Source organism: Culex quinquefasciatus, chromosome 1 (genome assembly GCF_015732765.1).
Source record: "Culex quinquefasciatus strain JHB chromosome 1, VPISU_Cqui_1.0_pri_paternal, whole genome shotgun sequence".
Lineage (NCBI taxonomy): Eukaryota > Metazoa > Arthropoda > Insecta > Diptera > Culicidae > Culex > Culex quinquefasciatus.
Genome location: NC_051861.1, coordinates 71,747,576 through 71,766,664, shown reverse-complemented (window position 1 = coordinate 71,766,664; position 19,089 = coordinate 71,747,576).

The window sequence follows — 19,089 nt, the reverse complement described above, 5'->3', positions numbered from 1 at the left end:
AATTTCATTTGTTTTCATTATACTAAGTACAAACAACACAAAAAAGTCACAGTAAAGCAAAAAAATATTTTTGGCCGCTCGCTTATATGGAAATACCCCATAGTGCGGCGGGAGCACTCGTCGTCGTAGCCAAGATCAAGTGATCAAGCAAAGAGCCAAGAATTTCTGGAGAATATGATAAAACACGGAGAGCAAAGGAAGGAAAGATTAAGAGGAAAAAACTACAACCATTGCCGCACAAAAATACGATGTGTACACAAACGAACCTTTTTCTCTTTTTTTTGGTCAGCTCAAAGTTGTAGAACCGGTTTCATTAGTTCACTATTGATGACCAACCCGGCACTAAACAAGAGGAATTTTTGTTGTGTGGAGAGCTGAACGCGCGAGTTGTAAACTACCCACAAAACAGCCAGAAACAGCACAAGAAAGAAATCAAAATACACAGTGCACCAACTCCCATTTACTCCAATCTTTCCTCCCGATTCCTGATGGGGAAAATGAAACAGGAGTCACAAATGTTTATCTCATTCGATGTACCGATCACTGGTGCCAAAAGGTTATTTTTTATTTTGAGAAATTTTCAGTGGAGGTGAATATGGGTCCAAACACGATACATCTCTCGTAATTTCTAAATAACAGAAACAACTAAAACAATATCAGATAGATAGTTATAGAGAGTTTATCAACATTTTCCCAAAATATGGTGGAATTTGAAGAACTCTACCTTTATTGCCAATCGTTTGAGAATTTACCCAATCTCACCCCTTAGAATGGTGCTAAAATACAAAGATATAGGGTCAAAATTGGGTTAAAACAAGTAATCCAACAGTTTTACTTGTTCAAGAGAATCGTATAGGGTCGTTGAGCTCAAAATGTAACCCCAGGCATGAAAATCTAGTAAGCCCGGTTGAGCATCGATAAAATGATTTAAAAAAATAAATTCAAGATTGTTAAGATTAAATATCAAGAATTTGCATTTGGTAATTTGAACAAACAACAAGTCACTCAAATCTGAATAATTTGAATCGCTAAACTCGAATTTGATGTCAAAAGCGAGAAAATCAAAAATAAGAAAAAAATCGTGATTCGATTATCCGTATTTTCAAAGAATCCTTCGGATAATCGAAACATCGGATTTATCGTTCAATAATTTGATACTTCCCGTACTCGATGGTCCCTTCAATATCGACAACGAGAGAGTCCACTGTATTAACATCTGTATTGCGCCATTGCATTAGAATGCATTGAAACATCATAGACGTTAAAGCGGCCAGGCCTACTGCGTAAAGTTGTATCGCAGAGACATGGTTCGTCGAAGTGCGTTTAGTTTGAGCACGGAGGGTTCATACAACAACACAATTCTGAATCGACAGGAGAGGAAGACACATGGGGACACACCACCATACACTCCGAGATTTAGTTTATTCGTTGGGAGCACCATGCTAAGAAGGTTGACAAGAAGAAAGCTCCAGGATCCCTTCAAAAGATTGGCTGCGCTAGGGTTTGATTGGATTAACAAATATTTTCTCATCTTCCTGGGTATATTCTGGTGCACTACGTCAAATTCAACTATTTTGTTGAGATTAGATGTTTGTGAGTAAAAATAAAATGTTGTTGTTGTTTCTGGCAGCTTTAACCTTCTTGATCATTCGCTGTCCTAAAGTTAGGACGTCAAGTAATTAAAGGTGGGGTGGAAGGTTCCTTGGAGTAAAGTCTTTGGACTCCTAGGTTCGAGCAGAAACTTGCAATAGAGACCACAAAAGACCTGCAGGTCGTTAAGGTGGCTGGCTTGTTTTAAGCATTTTTTGCATTAATATTACCAAATAATAAAATCATTTCAGTTGTTGTGCGTATCTTAAGTATCGATCCCTGTTCGGATATTGCTGTTCTCTGTTGGTGGAGTGGGTGAAGTTATAGGACTTGGACGTGGCTGCCATATACTGTTTGCCCTCTGATGCACTTTGCCCTCGTGTTTGCTGTGAAGTTTTTTGTCGGCGCATGCCAATAATTGAATAAAAAAATCAATTTTCATGTAACGTGTAATCCTTATTCCTTGCATTAATAAATTACACGTGCTGCTCTTACCCTGACTTTTGAAGGACGAGAAAGTGACAACTCAGTCATGACCTCAGCACCCTGCTGTGTGTTTACCTCCGTCGTAACAGTTGTAGGGAAGAGTTTCACCTCGCCCGTTATGACAACGAGGTCATTTCGACACTTATCGTGCGGACGGCTTTCTTCTTCTTCACCTTTACGTATAGACCTGCCGAAGCCACCTCTTCTCTGCTGCCGTCACATTATCTTATCTCATCGTGGTCGTTCTCAAATACTGCCGTCGTGTTCTCGTCTACGACCGCTGCTGCTTTCAAAGTGTTGTTATAAATGTCTTTCTCTCGGTTCAACTTTTACGCGATCGCTGATATATACAAAGCTACTAAGAAGAAGACGAAGCTTCCGAAACCTAATAGAGGGGGGGGGGGGGGCTAGAAGAACGCGGGCGCGCAACGGAGTTAGCCACAAGTTCAAGCCATCGGACTCCGTCGGTCGTACGAAGAATCGGCCCAATGATGGAGGCTCCATTATATGTGGCGTGGTCCGAGCACCGATGGCTGGGGTGCCTCCGTACTGGATCCGTGTCTTTAGAGATGGATGAATCTTCGTTTGTCTCTCTTTCACGCCAACTCGCTCATTCACTCTGACGAGTTGGCCAAAATGAAGAGGGTGCATTCCACATTTGCGAACGAACCAAACAAAACGTAGACGCAGATAGGATAGGAATGCTGCATGGTTCGCTGCTGATCTGACAACGTCGTCTTGATCGTCGTCGTCTCTTTACAGAGTGGATCGTTCACATGGAGAACGTGCCGAATAACTGCCTCTACAACAACCAAGACCACGGCTGTCTTCCCGGATTTTCATTCCACGATGCACCGTGCGATGCGCGTACATGGAAAAATAATATCAATTAATAATGAGGTTAAATCATTTACTATTATCGTCACGCTGATCGTGTGTTTGATTCCAACAACCATCGATCCTCGTCGGACAACTGATGCCCATCGGGGCCCATTCAGATGCCTCATACCACCCGATCTTCTTCTCGATCCAGGGCAGGGCAGGTTTCTGCCGCCACTCTTCTCCTTTTTGCTGATTCCCGGAAAAAGAAAACCGACGCGCCGGTCTTGGGCAAATATCGTGCGAAAGTCAACCGCCCAACCGAACGCGTCTTCTTCAGCATCTCTTTCTCTCTCCTCTCGCTGAGTTTGTGCATGCGGCAAATTTATGCTGTGAAACATGTGTGTTCAATGCTGCAATGTCCGCATACATTGTTGAACGCGTTGTCAACGTTGTCAGCAGCAGCAAAAGCAACGGTATGATCGTAAAAGTGGTCATTATAGGTCGGCTGCCACCACGTATAGAGTAGTGTGTCCTCAATTTCTACGCAGTGAAAATTGTACTCCCGTCGCTCAATTAGGTGAACCATCTTTTGGACTACATTTTTGTTGTTGTTGCAAACATCTCGCATCCAACTTAATTGCACAAAGTGCAGCAGTGTGCCCAAGTCATTTTATTAAGGTCTTTAATTATGGTGCGTAAGCGTCCCAATTGCCCATGTTGAGATACCTGCAGGGAACTGGACTTGCCGAGACATCGATCTGAATCAACTTTTCAGTGATCATAAATATACAATTGTGTAAAATTTAAAAATTGATCAAAGCTATCAAAAATCGTTGCCGCCTTGTGTTTTCTCGCAAAGCATAAAACAAGCAAAAAAATCAAATCAAATTATTCGCTCTAGAGCATTGTCTTGGCGTTCTCGATTGCGAGATTCCTACTCGAAACCAAGGGGTTTCCAGCATCGTGTCAGACTGGTCACTAATCCGGAATTACTTGGAATTTGAGCAAGTAATTCTGTAATTCCGAATTTACTGAGTAATTCCAGAGTAATCCTGGTAATTCCCAATAATCCCAATAATCCTGGTAATTCCATGATTCTTGTTTGTGAAAACATACTTCAGAAAATAATAAAATATTGAAAACTAACTGTTGAAAAGATAATTTCGATAAACCTTTTATGATTCTATTTATTGCCTATTAATTTTCATGTAAGAATCCAAAGTTATAGCTAGTACGGAATCATTTTGATTTTGAGTAAGTAATTCAGTAATTCCAGAATTACTCCGCAATTCTGCAGTAATTCCTGTAATTCTGGAATTACCTAGTAATTCCGTAGTAATTCGAGTAATTCCATAGTTACTCAGTAATTCGTGTATTTCCCATCAATTCAAGTAAATCGGCAGAATGCATTTTGCTTTTCCTTGATGCCTTTTATGGTTGTAAGAAGTACAGAGCGGATTCGGAATGTCCGCAAATCAAATGTATTCGGATGAAAAACAACTCAAACGTCAAAATCAGTTGTCAAACTGATGTTGATATTTACCCCATTATTCGACGATTTCCAAGTAGGGCGTCCAAGTTTCCCGGAAAACGGGGAAAATATTTATTTATTCCCGGGAAGATTTTGAAAAAGTCATAAAATCTATGTTTTCTTTATATTTGTTATGTTTTTCAAGCTTTAAATTTATAGAATTAGCTCAATACCAATAATATCAATCTAAACAAGGATAGCTGTTTTAAGATAGCTTAAACAAATTGTTGCTGTTCTCTGTTGTGCTTTGAATTTTATATGCACCACATTTCTAATTCAAATTAAATAAGTATTTTATAAATATTTATTTTTTAATTATTTCTATATGACATGACTAAAACAGCTTAAAAATTGGTTTAAGATGTATAAAAAACCAAAATGACAGCAAATAAAATGTTACCAATATATGTAAAATTTTAGAAAAGTTTAAACATATTAATTGTAATACTAATGTTATTTCCAGGCCAAATTAAGATTTTTGTTTAATTCCGGGAATTCCCCGTACAACATATAAAAATCCCGGGAATTTTGTGCACTATTGCCAAGCACGTGGTTTTGTGCGTTTGATAACTGTCATTCGATCCAATTCCAAAGACTTTTCTCAATCTGCTGGAAGCTAGGCAGTAATTCCAAGTTATTTTTTATAAATTTGAGCAATTCTAAGTGATTTCTGGAAATCCCAAGTAATTCTGGGAAATCAAAGTAATTCATGAAATATTGCCAGTAATCCTGGTAATTCCATTTAGACTGGTCAGTAATCCTTGATGCTGGAAACCCCTTGCTCGAAACTAGGTGTCCGAAGGCTTGATTATTGCTTTGCACGACCTTTGGATTGTTAGTCCAACTGCCTACCAGCGACACCACCAAGACAGGATACAGGGAGACGACTTCTATACCTGTACTGAGATAACGACCTAACCTCTAGGTTAGACCAGCGCCAACATTTACTTCCCCGTCCGACGGAAGGCGTGATCAGACAAATCTCGTCTCGAAAAATGTCACCGGGACCTTCTGGGATCGAACCCAAGCCCACTGGGTGAGAGGTAATCATGCTTACCCCAACACCACGGGTCCTGGCAAAGCAAGCAAAAAAAAAATCCAAATCTTTTAAAAGAAGACACCTTTCCTTCTTGTTACTGGCACAGCTAAAGATGATAGAACTATAAAATTCTGTAACCAGTGTGTTTATAGTGTTAAATATCGCTATGAATCGTCGGGTTTTGTATAGTTTTTTTGTGTAAATATTGCCAAGAAGACGTTGTGTTTGTCGACGGGGAACGAGGTCTCCCAACAAGGCAGCAACCCGTAGCTGCACGTCACACACCGTGTGTTGATGCCGCTAGTCACCACCAGATGTCAGCGCTAAAGAACATCGCATGGGCGGCCATTGGGGGTGGTAAATGTTCGAATGATGCAATGACGGGTTATATGAGTTGGCACGTGAAGGTTAAAGCGGGCTAATGGAAACCACCATCGCGATTGCTGGATCAGAAAGTCCGGTGATCATGTTGCGAACGGTTGTCCGTAGAGGCAACCAAGTGAGTACCAACCCGCAATATCAGCGTTGGTAGCGTGTCCGTTGGACGGACCAGTGGAACCTGAAACCATCAGGACAGCGCCCGGAACTCGCTACGTTCCGAGGAGAGACGAGAGCAGGAGCTACTCGTGTGTTTTGGACATCCAGGTAGGAATGTACCATCCTAGAAGCATCCCAATACGAGCCCCGATCCCCATCAATAGCAATCTAACCGCCATTTTGTTCCGCGTAGGACCCCTGTGTGTTTCACGGTTCACTTTGTGAACACTTGAGGTTTTGCACCCTGGCCGTGCTACATCCGGCCCGGTGATGAACCCAACGAACCGTCAGCGTCCCCGTTTGACACTGTTCGTGCGCCTGGCCGTGATCATCAACTCCGCGACCCGAAACCCGGACTGTACCGACGGAGTCCTTTGACGCCGTCGAAGCCTGTTGCCCGTTACCAAGCACAGGAAGGGCGCGGACGGCATGCGAGGGTCCTCGAAGGCTGCAGCCGAAGCGTCGGAGGGTCCATCCGACTGACAAAGAGGCCACCCCTATTGGCGAACTGCAGGAGGAGCGTCTACGTCAGCAGGAAGGAGCAGCGACGACGGCAGAGCGGCGATACGGGGCCCCGAACGAATCAACGGTGCTCCGGAAGTGAAAAGGAAGCAACGAAGAAGGACGAGTGAGGTAGGAGATAGTATGTAAGGACGTGGGACGGGAGATGAGTGCTAGAGGAAGAGGAAGGGATCCCTGAATAAACCTGTCGACTGAAACCGGAAATAAACTGTAGTTTCCCTTAGGCAACACAGTGTTTTCTTGGCCTAGGAAAGTCATGTCGATCTTGCGTGTAATTGTAGAGTCCCATCCCGTGTTTAGCTCTACCATACTGGAAGCACAGCTCAGTAACCTCAAGTTGTTATAATTCATTTTTAGAATATATTTTATATCTCTACGGCGCCCTGTCCACATAAATGTCCCATATGCATTTTCATTATTTTGACTTGTTCAAGCAGGTTGGTTCAAAATCATGTGCCTTTTCAGAAATGCTAAGAATATCAAGAACTTTGTTCTACAAAACTGGAGGAAATCCAGTTTTTTTTCACCAAAACTTTAGTAAAAAAAAGTAAATGTTTCCCAGTTCCTGAGGGGAACTCCCTTGAAGAGTATCGGGGCCGGCATTTACAAAGCGGATTCAGTGGCAGTTTCATTCTCAACTTAATGTTAACATGTTAAGGTTAATGTAAACATTCCATAGGTCGCCTCCCTAAGGTGTCGTGATAAGGTCCAGTTTGTGACGATACACTACCTTCCCTTTACTAAGCAATCGATTCCAGAAGGGAAAAGATCACCAGTTGTGTTGGTCCGAGCCGGGATTTGAACCCCGATCTACCGCTTACGAGGCGGAAGCGTTACCACTGGGCTACGTGGCTCGGTCCACCAAAACTTAAGACGTAGCCTTATGCGTGGGATAAACTTCCATTGCGTTTTCTTACTGTTTGTATATGGGATATATATGTGAACAAGGCACCCAAGTAACAAATTAAGTTTTTTGACACTATTGGAGAGTTATTCAAGAGCATTCTAACCAGACATGCACTGGCACTGCACTCGGTTAGCACGCGTGCTATTTTAACGGATAGCACTGTGCTTCTGATCATAGCACTCGCCCTGGCTCTCTAACTAAAACGGTAACTAAGATACTGTTGCCTTTTGTTTATTCGAAAACTTCTGTCACGATCACTAGAATGTGGTGCAAATATTTCCACTAATTTTTATCAGAAAATTCAGTGCAGTGCTAGCGTTCAAGACTTGGATGTGAAAGGTCCATGGTTCTGTTCTTTGTGAGACATTTTTTTTACCTTATGCAAATCACAAGCAAAATTTTATTTCTTTTAGATCATCGCGAAAAATCTTCAAAACTGGCGAGAGAGCCTGAAAATTAGTGAGAATGGAAACATAAAGGAAAGAGATCGAGGATTGTAGTCTTTTGGGACTCAAGAATGTTTCACTTAAAGTTCCCACACGAAATTTAACTGAAATTTATGTGGCGTGCTATTCGGGAGTGCTAAATAATAGCACTAGCACTGGGCAAGCGCTGTGCGCGTTGCACTTAAGGTAAGTGCTAAATTTGAAGGTGCAGTGCAGAGCGTGCCAATGCACGTCTGATTCTAACAAAATTGGAAATAAAACATTTCACTCCTGGAAGCCACATTAAATAAGAGTTAAACCTGCGTTAAGTGCAAAGTGGACCCGTTAAGGAGGTTATCAAGATTATTATGCAAGATCAGTTTAAAACGTATTGGTCCTATATCAAGGTTTTATCACAGACAACAGACGTTTTGGCTGGATCACCACCTTGTGTAAAAACATGCAACGGTTTTATCGAGAATGGCAAGCCGTTTGTGGCACTGTCGTCACAGAGGAGATTTGACAACTTTCCCGCGCTGCTACCGAGTGTAAACAACAACATTGAAAAGCACGTGGTTGGGCGAATTCTCATTCTCATCAAAAGTTGCATGCCTCTTTTAGTCGAGAAAATTGATGTGTAGATCAAAAATAGTTTTGGAATGTAGAAAGTATTTATTCTCAGTATCGCTTCGGATAACTTTAAGTTAATTTCAGAGCAAAAAAATAGTTTATTAAAAATAATTAGCATCATCGAATCAAGTTGGTGAGAATAAGAATACGGCTCCTGCAAAACTGTGGTGCACTGCAGTCTACATTCAGGCTTATTCTTGCAAGTGGCAATAGACTACGAGATGGCGTTAGTGAATCACCCGCCATGTTTTTACACACGATTTTCAAATTATTTTGTTCTAGCTGCTACGTCTGTTGTCTGTGGTTTTATGTTGGTTCGCAGTGTTCTAAAACGTGCTGTCCCTATTAAGACTGTAGTCCCGATTCGCCCCAGCTGACGGCACTAGGTGTGTATTTTTACTTTTACCAACAAAAAAAAAACAACAGAGCATCGCTCGTGAATTTTTTCTAACGTTGTCTTTTTGTTGAACAACGTTATGGCCTATCTACAATCACTTAGCTTAGAACATCTAAGTAAAGTAGTTACTTAGGAAAGTACGCAACTTACGGCCGTCATCCACAATCAACTTAGAAATTTTGCTGGGCTGATATACGTTGCTATGCAGTTGTTTGTTTACCTTTGATATTGAAACGACAACTTACCGTAGATTTTGAAATTTTTCAAACCATACGTCAGTTTCTAATTTGATTACTTTTCCATTGTAGAAGCTCGGCTTCATTTCCATTGATTCAAATTCCTTAGCTAAGTGAAATTTTCTAAGCTAAGTGATTGTAGATAGGCCATTAGGAAAAATCGAACAAAATAAAATTACAAAACAAAGTATTTAGGTATTTTGATAACATTTCATCAAATTCCTCCCAAACTCGCCACTTTTTAAAACTCGTCACGTTTTCGCTGCTGTTTAAGCTTCTTTACAGTGGTGGTGTGTTAAATGTGGCTCTCGTTCTCTCTCTTTCTCCGCCGTACCCAGAGCTTTGAATGTATAAATGGAAGACAAGTTCTCGTCGTCGTGGGTTCACACAATCCGGTGTTTTATTCGCTCAAACTTGTTTTTATTTGTTTCGGTATATAAACAGGCGATCATAACAACCACAACAACAGAAACAACAACAACAACAATAGCAGGAACGTTCGCGCAGTGCAATGCACAATGCTATCGTTTGAAATAATAGTCGCAGTCGCCAAGCGCGATTTGATTTATTTTTAGAATATTCATATGAACATGTTTTGGATGATGGCTTGGCTGCTGTTGTTTGGTGGCTCTCTTTCCGATGATTGGATTCGCGGCTGAACTATGTGCTGACAATGTGCTCACATTGTCTGATTCGTGGACATATGTTCGGTTTAGAGAATTTGATCCTCTTTACAAATTGTGTTAAAATATTTAGCTTGGAGTGAACAAGACTTGACTACGATAATGCAGATTGATTTAGAGAATTTTACTCTAAATTTCAATAATAAAAACTTCGCTGCAAAGAATCAAATACCTACCATGCGCCTCCATAAAATAAACTCGATGGGCTCATTCTATGGGCGACGCTCAGTGGTTTATTTTTTAGTGCATTTTAATTCCAACATAGATTTTAGAACTTGTACAGTATACCAAACAATTTGAGTTCTTATTTTTGGAAAACCATGCGTCTCCATATTTATGTAGATAAGACGTCTTTTCCTACACCTAAATTTTCACTGCTACACTGAAAGCCCGACCATGGTAATTTTAAAAAAAATTGCTAATAATGCTGCTTATTAAAATAACTGTTGCTTTTTGGTGAAAGTAAACGCAAAAATGGTAGAATGTACCATGCTTCCACAAAATTGCATGGTAGCAATTACGAATTCATTATCATTCTTTCTATATTAAAGGGTTGAAATTACCATACCGCTCTCGACATAGTAAAACTGACTGCGTTAATCAGTTAATTCAAGCACGGAATGTTTTTAGCAAAAATACGTCGGTGCGTGTTCTCAATTTAACCCTACAATATGGTAGCAACTACCATGGTTGGGTTTTCAGTGTAGAATATTTTCTTCTTTTTAGATACAGTCCTACTCGATTATCCGAAGGCTTTGGACAAATTTTGCTTAGAATCACAAAAAATATGTTTTTTTCCTATTCTTATTTTTGATTGTCGAACTCAAACACACTGCCCCTGATCGCATAAATGTCCCATATGCATTTTCATCGATTTTGAGTTATCGATGCAGTTTTGCTCAAAATTGTGTGCTCTTTCAAAATAGCCTATAACATCCAGTACTTTGTTCTAGAAATCAGGAGGGAATCCAGTTTTTTTCGCGATAATTTAACACGTAGCCTTATGTATGGGACAAAGTTCAGTTTGCTGTTTTTGCATATGCGACATTTATGCGAACATGGGCAGTACACCCCTGATGAAATAATGAAAAATATACATTTTGTAATTTAAAAAGCAATCAATTATTCTAATTGTACTAAAATGTGGTCCCAGAAATCGAATTTAATTGAAACCTTTGGATAATCTAAACTTCGGATAATGGAGACTTTGGATAATCGTATCTCAGCGATTTATGTTTTAGCCACACCGTGTTTTCAAACGATTGTCGCTTAAAAACCGCGCATCTCCTTGTCGTTGCTTCTTTGCTATCATGTGACAGTTTCTAACTTGTTGCAGCAGATATGTCAAAAGATAGCACAAAAGTGGCGATGCAATGATCTTACGAATACTTGGTACGTTCGAGTGATGCAATGTTCTAATTACATCATTTCTATGAACTTTACCTGCTGGGGCCGCTCATCAATTTGCACCATTTACTACGATGACATCGAAGATCAGCTCTCTGATTAGGCAGGGCTCAATTTTACTACTAAACCGCGTCGGCGGGGTCACTTTATAAACGATTCCAAGTACGTATTTCAGTACGTATCAAATTCGTTTAATCTTATCGTCACTTTTATGATCGTTCAAACAAACGTGTGGGTATTAATAATTCATTCCCGTCTCCGTGTCTGAGTCAACTTCTTCGCTGGCTCTCCGGTTTTTCTTCTCCGCAACTATACTAGAAGCAACAATTTTTCTGGCACTAATACAGCCGCAGAAACACCCCGACGAACTCTCGGCGGCACATACTAACAGGCGCTACGTTCTATTTATTTTCATCAATACTTATTCAAAATTTGCATATCGTGTCACACCCACACACAAACACACACACACTTTTTGAATGGACGTATCGCAAAAGCACTTAGTTATTGTGCTATCAGATGCTATTCTCGAGACATAATTGTGATAAGCCGAGTCGAGCTTAATTGTTACTTTCTCCCGAGTTGAGAAACGTGTAGAACATCGGAATTTTTCATCAGCACATCAACACTTTTTATTACTTAACGGGTTGCGGTAATGTAAACATCTTCAACCCCCACAACTACACACTTTTAACGCCTCTCACAGGCTAAACCAGATCCAGATCAAACCGACTGTGCATGCACACAGCCGCTCGAAACGCTCCTTTTTCCAGATGCATCACACACAATTCACACGGATCACGAACCCGATTGAAATGTCCTCTTCTCGTCTGCCCACGCGCTTGCCCTTCCCAAAAACGGACGTCTAAAAAAAGTTCGAAAGCACACGTTCACAGGTCGGTTGTCGGTGAACGACTAAATATCTTGCCAAGAATTCCAACCTGACTTGCTCTTTGCTCACTTTGCTTACTCGCTCGCTCGTCGTTTGCTCTACGTTCTACACAAACCCAGGCCAGAGCGGACGCACACACCCGGAGCACCATCCGACGACGCGAAAGCAAAAAAAATCATACTGGCTTGTTTGAGCAACTAACTAAAGCCGACTGTAGTATTCTCTCACACGGGTTAGACAAGTTCAAATTAAGGGGTTTTTAAATTTCAGACTTTTCCTCTCAAAGTGAAAATTTTGAACCGAGAAAACCTTCTTGACAACAAAATCATAGCAGTAACTAAAGTTGTCACTTCGGTACAACTAAAAAAAAGGTTGCACAACGACTGACTGCAGAGCCAAAAGTTGTACGACACGCGACAAGTTGATTACGGAAATTTGAACCAGTCTACCACATTCTCTCTACACACCCAAACGCAAATATACGAATGAATACGAGAGAAGCTGTTTTCAGTACTACTTACTATACAGTAATAAGTTAACCAAAAATTTAACGCACTAGGGTGGTTGTAAATCAATTCTAGATTAGATTTTCAAAAGGTCCTATCAGCATAGGAAACCCATGACTTGACTTGGTTGTTTTGAAAATTTACTCTAGAGTTCAAAACTCACAAGCAGAAGATTTGCGTACGAAAGCTTGTATTGCCCTAAAACGTCTTTTGCACTTACGTCCCTCTTGTTTTGGGATTCGAACTCACAACCTTTGGATTCGTCAAAACGTCTGAGTCAACGAGGCAGTCAGTCAGTCATTTGATTTGGTTGTGCACTTTGAACTGGACCTATGTGACGGTCTTTACATGCTAAATATAAGCAAAATTTGGTGAATGCAGTGTTGATATACCGTGGGGTTTTAAAAGTAATACTAAATAATATTTAGACGGTTGACATAACAACTCATGAAAATTATTTGAATTTACTTTTGCATGCCTCCTTATTATAATTTTTTTAGTTTTTTGCATCATTTTTCATATAATTAGAAAATGTTTCTTAAATTTTGATAAATTTCATAGCTGCTTCAATATTCTGAACACAACTTACTACCTTTTGTTGGCGCTACACGATTCTCCGTCGACCAGCTAGGTTTTCAGATTGATGAAGATGTCTTTGCATCAACATATTTCATTAGCTTAGCTTAATAAAATCAAAATCAAATTATTCGCTCTACAGCATTGCCTTGGCGTTTTCGATTGCGAGATTCCTATTCGAAACTAAGAGTCCGAAGGCTTGATTGTTGAGGCAATTGCAAACCTCTTTTTACACCTTAGCTTCCATCCACCCCGGGATTCGAACTGACGACCTTTGGATTGTTAGTCCAACTGCCCACCAGCGACTCTACCGAGGCAGGACTCAGGGAGACGACCTACACCTGGATTGTGCTAACGACCTAACCCTCTAGGTTAGACTGGGGCCAACATTTACTTCCCCACCCGACGGAAAATGCCACCGGGACCGTCTGGAATTGAACCCAAGCCGACTGGGTGAGAGGCAACTACGCTTAACCCTACACCACGGTCCCGTTAGCTTAGCTTAGTTATTATGAAAAAAAATCAGTAATATAATATAGACGATATTAGAGGAACTTTCCATTATAATCGTTATAATGATGGAAAATTCTAACCAAAAACAGTAAAACTTCAACAAAGTTTTCATTTTTCAATTCCCTTCAACCAGCGAAAATAGTTCTTGGTTGAAACTGTCATGGTTTATCAGTGAACTGCGTTATATTTTAAAGGACGTGCAGATTAACAATTCAAAACACTTTTGAAGTTGATAATTCGTAAAATAAACAAGATTTGACCGAAAATGGCTTTGTTTACAAATAGCGCTTAGGTTCTACTAGCAAACTAACCCAAGATTTATATTTGTATTAAATTTAATAATCATCAAAGATAACCGATTGGCTTTAGTGATTCGAAGTTTCAAAAGAAATATGATAAATGCTTATCCAAACAAAAATAATTATGTGGTAAATATTTAAGATTTGCACCGTTTATTTCTCACAAATTAGCAGTTATATGTATCTTCTTGGATTTTTTCGTCTGTTTTCCCATATCTTTCTTACATCGATCAAGTTTTGATCTTTGTCTACTCATCCTCCTTCTCCTCACATTACGTTCCTCGAGGCATAAACGCTTTTTCTCGCTAGGTGCAACATTCATGTTTATGGCATTTCATTGTTATATTTTTTTCAGGTGAAAAACATTGTAGAATACAAGGGAAACGTGAAGAACCGTACAGAGAACTTCAAGTGGCTATTATTATGGTTCTACAAAAAAAGCAGCCCATTATTGTGCATTCAGGTGGGCACCCGAGCGCCTCCTGTGATAGTTTTAGATCAGAAATGATTTTATTTAATGTTCTCTAATTTATATTTTATATGTCCAAAAAATATTAGAATATTTTAATTAAAATATATGATGAAAATTTTACGTTTAAAATTTATGGAATAAAGTTGAAATAAATATTCAAAAACCAATAGGGGGATGGCATCGCTATTTTTAGACCACGTTTTCCACTTTTTCTCATCGAAACCGACTACTTTATCGACTTCATTTTGCTGGGCGAGATAGGACGCCGTCTATTTTTAGACGATGATTCAGCACTTTTCCACTCTTGCACTTAAAAAAATAGATGGCAGCACGATGTAACGCCACGTCCCTATTACGAGATAACTTTCACAACTGCAGCGATCCTGGTGACCATTTTTATCCTTAAACCCTCAATTCAAATCTCTTTTTACCTGGTCAAGAGCCTGAAGACTCTGGTTCAGGTCCAGGTCAGCTTTGCCGCCACTGAAGACTGAAGATAGGAAAGGTTGACTCGGGATAAATCTGAAGAGGTGACTATAAACCAACCGCCGAAGATTTTTGGGAATAGGATTTATTACCAAAATAAAACAATAAAACTGGTAAGAGGCGAAACAAAGACTCAAGTGTGAAGAGAATATGGGGGGGTGATTTAAATTCCTCAGCTTAGAAGTGCAAACGCCATGGGTGTGGAATGAGCCATCGTCGTTTCAATGAAATAAAATTGGCACTTTTGGTTCTATACATCTTAAACCTACCTCTAGCTCATAACAGATTACAGTGCACAAGATTAGTAAAAGTTCATTCATATATACGTTGCTGAATCTGAATGTTAAAATTACACAACTTTTTTGATTACTGTTTTTGGCGAATCAGTAAAAATGATTTGGAAATTTTAAATCAAAGATTGTGTCCGTAATGGCGATGAAAAATGTTAAGAAAATGCATATGTTCATGGAACAGGCAATCAACCACTTGAATTTTACTAAAATGGGGTCGCAGAACTCGGTTTGGAGGTTGGTGTTAAATTTGAAGGGATAATAAAAAAAACATGTTTTGGCTAAGATTCAATTACCCAATCTTCCTTAGAAACCTACGGATAATCGTACTGCGGGTAATTGAGACTTCTAATAATTGAAACTATGGATAACCAAGTCTGACCTGTAGTTTATTTTTATATATTTAGATTAATGTATACATCTGCAAGAAAACACACAAAATAATATATCCAAAATCATGGATCAAAAGAATAACTATCTCTTATTTCAAAAAAGTGCTATCTATGAGCTTGTTAAATCGATTAACGCTGCCACATGTATCCCAGAAGCCATGAAATAGTTCGCAAAAGATTCCTACGTTCACGTTCTGAGTTCACACAGTCCCACCACTCATACAATGCCTCCGGGTGTCTGAATGTCTGTTGGGTGACCTGGTCCAGGTCCTGCTGCGCAGTCAAGTGGGAAACTTTTTGTCCATTTGTGCGCTGGAAGTATCTTTTGTTGCCGAGGCTTTTACGATTTTACTCGCTCTGTAGTATTTTCACCGTTCTTGCTTCGCACGTTTTACGTCGGTTGGGTTTAGAAAGTGGTAGAAATTCTCGAAGAAGGGAAACAAGATAAATAAGAGTAAAATAATTTGATCGTGAATGCCACATTTTAGTATGAGGAATTCCTGAATTTCTAAGATGATTTGAAATAAAAATTTTATAATCAGCAGACTAAATAAAAGAGCAGGTAAAGTTCATAGAAATTATGAAATTAGAACATTGCATTAGAGGTGGGCAAAAAAGCGAGCCGCTCAAAGAGCCGGTTCACTATAAAGAGCGAACGAAACATGGCTCACATTAATTGAGCCGCGGTTCTTTTTGAAAGATGTTTCAACTTCTGTCTTTTTTTATAGTCATAAATATAATTAATTGAATGTCCAACAAACTGAAGTATAAGTATTTTTGTTTGAGAATTGAATATGCACTTTCTAAAATTTCATTGCTTATGAAAAATTAGTCCCAAAATTGTACTACGGTGTACTTTTTGAGTACTTTAGGATAAAAAAGTTCGCAGCATATTTTCCCCAAATAAAATATCAGCATGCGTTCAATTTTGGCAGAAATAAACGCAATTTTAAAATTAATATCAATTTCTCCAAAATCCTTTGGATGCCAATAAATTATTCGAACGTTTAGGTTCGAGTGAAAATCTTTACATAGATACCACCAAGAACTATCCCAGTCACGGCGTTCTAGCAGGATTCTGGAAGAGTTTTCATAGAGATGGATATTCTAACAGCATTCTAGAAGAAATGTTCTACTATTCTTGCAGGATTCTGGCAGAACCAGCTTTTGCTAGAATATTTCGTGACTTTCAAGCGCATATTCTCGTTTTTGGTTTTTATTAACAATTTATAAAAAGTCCAATGAAATAGCATAGCATAGCATAACGGGTCTGCACCACGCTGTAGGGGGTGCCACAATGGTCAATTCAATATTTTTAGACAATTTGATTGCAGCCCGGCACAACCAAAAATATCTAAGAACGTAAATTTCCACACTGTGCTCCAAGGCTACGCCCATACAGTCCCGTGGGGATTTGGGAGGGGATGTTTTTGTTGTTCACTAGTGGCAAAAGTGCAGGGAACCCATGCGACTTTTAAAAGTGAACGGAATATTTTTGGGAGGTATGGAATGGGGGTTAGGGGAACTTCATCGGGCCGATGAAAATGGTTGAATGCGTAGTGTACAATTGTTTTGGAAGTTTGTACGTGTATGTTTGAGTCTGTAGTGTATTATCTAGTAAGCATATAGTTATGTAATTATAATAAATTATAAATATAATCAATATGATTCCAGGAAGCTGAAAACAAATAGCAAAATTTAAAATACAAATGCTCCAGATGATTCCCTTGTACAAACTAAAAGAGAGATTAAGATTAATGAATAGGAGTAAGATAAGAAATGATTTGAACATTTAAATAAATCATATGGATAATAGATAAATAAAAATATCGACAGTGAATTTGTAATTCCAGGAAAGTGTAAAAAAATAGCAATAATTTAAAAACAAATGCATCCAGATGGATCCATTGCTGTCTCTTAAAGTATCGTTAGTTTATGCAACTAGAATTTAAATAAAATAAGGAAATGGTATGATTAAGGATTAGGCATAGGACAAGTAATAATAAAATATAAATAAATCATATAGTGAATAGAAAAATACATCAAAAAAAAAATCAAACCATCCACATTAACGACCCCCGGGTCTTTTGTGGTCTCTATTGCAAGTTTCTGCTCGAACCTAGGAGTCCGAAGGGTTGAATGGGGAGAGCACCCAAACCTCTTTCTACTCCATGGAAACTTCCACCCCAGTGTTTGAACTATTTATAAAAAGTCCAATGAAATCTATATATTTGAAAAAAAACAAGATTTACCCGACAAACTTCGTTCTGTCTTTTTCGTTTGTTGACGTTTTTTTGCTTATGTGATCAAAATTTGATTTTACGTATCTTTCTCCATACAATTTGCCGATACTCCGGAATCGGTTCCAGAGTGGCCAAAGGGTCAATTAATTAGCGTACAAACCTTCCTTGGGCTTAAACGAACCATAAAACAAAGAGCACCTCGACGCTCCGTCTTGAACTGATTCGCGTTCGAACAAAACCGTCGAAATTTGATATACAGCCATTCCACGTCAAACAGGAAGTCTCGAAATCAAAAGTGCTCCGATTTAGCTCAAATTTGGAGTGGGTGTTCTTTGGCCCAAAAAATTAGACTCATATTTTTTGTTTGGCGATTAGGGTGGTCCATAAAATTGCGTTTTTCGTCGATTTTCGCAAAAGCCACATTTTTCAAAAAATCATATCTCCGGAACGGCTGCACCAATTTTGGAGCACTACAATTCAAAAGAAAGGTTATTAGTTGAGCTTATATGGAAAAATATGTTGAGGTCCAAAAAAACTAGCTGAATATTTGAAAAGGTCATATGAAAATTTCATTTGCGAATTTCAAGGTCCAAAGCCAAAGAGCCCATGTCTGAAAATAATTTTTCCTGATTCCTTGTAATATTTTACTCAACATATCAAAAAATTGCGAATATCCATTAAGAGCAAGTTTTTCACCAATGTGTAACAGTTCGTATCGAGGTGCTCCGATTTGGATGAAACTTTCAGCGTTTGTTTATCTATACATGAGATGAACTCATGCCAAATATGAGCCATCTACGACACGTTACGTTTGAGGTCGAAAAAACATAAAAAATCATAAAATTGCTCGCATTTCCGAAAAACTTCATCAATTCCAATTCTCTTAAATGCATTCGAAAGGTCTTTTGAATCACTCCAAAATGTGTCATAGACAACCAGGATTGGTTTGACTTTTTCTCTTTTTTTTATTATTTGTCCTCTATCTTAACCTATACCCTAACTGGCTCAATCGGCCTTGCCATCACGGAGCCGTGCGTCTATTTATAGATCCGAGATCTATTGTTCTTCGTATTGATGGTAGATGATGATCTCCTGGGGGTCTTGTTGGAAGAGTCTTCCTTCCTTCCTTCACTCGTTGTGGTGTGGTTGGTTGGTCATCTTCCCGGTCCATTATCCACTCAACCACCGCTTTTTCTAGCGGGGGAGCG